The sequence below is a fragment of the Furipterus horrens genome, unplaced genomic scaffold (genome assembly GCF_987537825.1).
Source record: "Furipterus horrens unplaced genomic scaffold, mFurHor1.1.pri manual_scaffold_3, whole genome shotgun sequence".
In the NCBI taxonomy this organism is placed as follows: domain Eukaryota; kingdom Metazoa; phylum Chordata; class Mammalia; order Chiroptera; family Furipteridae; genus Furipterus; species Furipterus horrens.
This window is the reverse complement of record NW_028327173.1, coordinates 34,318,254-34,321,357: the sequence shown is the minus strand read 5'-3', so window position 1 is coordinate 34,321,357 and position 3,104 is coordinate 34,318,254. Positions and strand designations below refer to the sequence as shown.

General features: G+C 33.2%; 1 non-coding gene across 1 annotated transcript; it reads right to left on the bottom strand.

The window, feature by feature from the left end:
• Positions 1-2,407: 2,407 nt before the first annotated feature.
• On the bottom strand, positions 2,408-2,571 carry LOC150014875 (U1 spliceosomal RNA). The gene has a single exon (XR_016510226.1). It is a non-coding gene; the product is annotated as a U1 spliceosomal RNA (small nuclear RNA).
• Between the last annotated feature and the right edge of the window lie 533 nt (positions 2,572-3,104).

Genomic DNA, 3,104 nt, shown 5'->3' with positions numbered 1-3,104 from the left:
ATCTTGTATCTTCTTCAATAAATGTCTATTTTTTTCATATTACATGGCTGAATACCTTCTGAACAGACTTCATATAGATGTCAGGTGCCTAAATGACAGCCCTTGATGACACATAAAAAGGTCATACCAATCTCTGAACTCTGAAATTCTAGGATCTGTATAAAGAGATTTGACAATTTATTCTGTTTTTAACTGCAGTGAATGGTATGACAGGCAAACTTCAGGGAACACAATAACTTTTACTTCAATTTTGCATGACAGGATAATGGTTTTTTTAAGTAATATATTCAGGTGAAATTTACATAACATAAAATTAACTGTTTTCAAGTGAACAATTCAGTGACATTTAGCAAATTCACAATGTTGTGCAGCAACCACCTCTATCTGGTTCCAAAATATTTCCATCACTCCAAAGTAAAACCTCTTACTCATTAAATATTTCTCCCCATTCCCCCCTCCCTAGTCCTGACAACCACCAGTCTGCATTCTGACTCTGCATTTATCTATTCTGAATATTTTATATAAATGGAATCATATATTGTCACCTTTCTGTGTCTGGCTTCTTTCATTTAGTATGTTTTAGAGGTTTATCCACATTTTGGCATGTAATCAGAATTTCATTCCTTTCCATTGTATGTATATACACAATTTGTTTATCCATTCATCCACTGATGAATACTTAAGCTGTTTCCACCTTTTGGCTATTGTGAATAATGCTGCTATGAACACGTTTATACATGTACTTGGACAGTTTTTCAATTATTTTGGGTATATATCTAGAAGTGAATTTGTTTGTGTGGGGGTGGGGGGGGTCAGATAGTATTCTATATTTAATTTTTTAAGGAACTGACTTTTCCACAGTGGCTGTACCATTTTTGTACCCACCAGCAATGTACAAGAGTTCTAATTTCTCCATATCCTCATCAACACTTGTTATTTTCTGGGTTTTGCTGTTTTTGTTGTTGTTTTTAATTATTATAGCCATGCTAGTGAATGTGATGTGCATTTCCCTAATGACTAATAATGTTGATGTTCATTTTTTCTAATGACTAATAATGTTAATGTGCTTTTGGCTATTTAAAAAACATTTTAAATGACAATCAGGGACCCAAATTTAAGTTAAAATCCAGTTGCATATGGACTTCTAAATGCAAATAACTCAGCTGAGAGTTGAATAGATACCACAACACACTGACTTAAAGTTTTGGTTTAGTTTTTTTTAAAACATCAGTTGTAAAATAAGTTTCCATTTCAGAAACCTTAATAATAAAATCAAAGAAACATGGTGTTTAAGAAGTTGTCACCAGGGCAATGGTTTTTATCATTTTTGTCTATATTGTTTCCCATGTCTGAACAGGGCACATGTTAGGTACTCAATAAATGTTAGATAATTAAAGAAATCAGGTTGATTTTCTGGACCTAAAGACTGAATACACTTGGTAAGGTAGAGGGATGGATCCCGGATAATTTCTCAAGATTCTTCTACATAGGTCCACTGGTGCCATTATCTAGGAAAATAGTATAGAAATATTAACACTTGTGATTCACAATTGATTTTGATATTGGTTGAGGGGTTGTCATATATGGCCTTTCTTATGTTGAAGTACTTTCCTTCTGCACCCATTTTATTGAGTATTTTAATCATAAATGGATGTGTATCTTATCAAATGATTTTCCTGCATCTCTTGATAAGATCATTTAATTTTACTCTTTGTTGTGTTAATGTGGTATACTACATTGATCAAGTTGTGTATGCTGAACCATCCTTGTACCCCTGGAATGAGCCCCACTTGATTGTGATTCATTATTTTTTTAATGTATTGTATTTGATTTTCTAGTGTTTTGTTTAGGATTTTGTATCTGTATTCATCAGAGATATTGGCCTATAGTTTTCTTTTTTTGTGTGTGTGTTGTCCTTAGCAGGTTTTGGTCTCAGGGTTATGTTGGCCTCATACAATTTGTTAGGAAGTATTGCCTCTTCTTCAATTTTTTGGAAGAGTTTGCGAAGAATAGGTATCAAATGTTCTTTGAATGTTTGGTAGAGTTCACTAGTGAAGGCATCTGTTCCTGGACTTTTACTTCTTGGAAAGTTTTTGATGGTTGTTTCAATTTTCTCATTGTTGATTTATTTTGCAATTCTTCATGATTCAGTCTATGAAGGTTAAATACATCTAGGAACTATCCATTTCTTCTAGGATATTGGATTTGTTGGCATATAGTCTTTCATAATATTCTAGTATAATCCTCTGTATATCTGTGATATCTGTAGTAACTTTTCCTCTTTTATTTCTGATTTTATTTATATGAGTCTTTTCTCTTTTTTCCTTAGTGAATATAGCCAGGGGTTTGTCAATTTCATTAATCTTTTCAAAAAACCAGCTCTTTGTTGTGTTATTTTTTTTTTTTTAAGGGGAGAGCGTGAAGGCAGTCCCCAGCTACCACAAATTATGCAGTCGAGTTTCCCACACTTGGGGAAATCGTAGGGGTCAGCACATCCAGAGTGCAATGGATAAGACTCGCCCTGGGAAAACCACTTTGGTGATCATGGTATCTCCCCTGCAAGGTAAGTATGTTGTTGTGTTAATTTTTGTGTGGGATACTACTTAGCGATAAGAAAAAACAAAATATTGTCATTTGCGACAACATGGATGACTTTGAGAATATTATGTTAAGTGAAATAAGCCAGAAAAAGCTAAGAAAGGTATAATTTCACTCATATGTCAGATATAAAACTGAAATTCATAGACACAGAAGACAGTATGGCAGTTACCAGAGGGAAGGGGGTAGGGAGGTAGTAAAGGGTAAAGGGGGCTAAATATATGGTGATGGAGAACAGTTTGACTCTGAGTGGTGGGCATAAAATGCAATATACAGCTCATGTACCACTGAAATGTACACTTGAACTCTATATAATCTTGTTAATCAATGTCACATAATAAATTTATTTTTAAAAGAACACATGATAAATGAATTATCTCAGAATTCTTACTATTAATTAAAGTTCCATTTTTATTTTTTATTCTTCAATTTTCATGCTCCTTTTATACACTCTTATGTGAAAAAAGGTAAGAAAAAAGTGATAAAGTGCTCAACAAATATAAAGT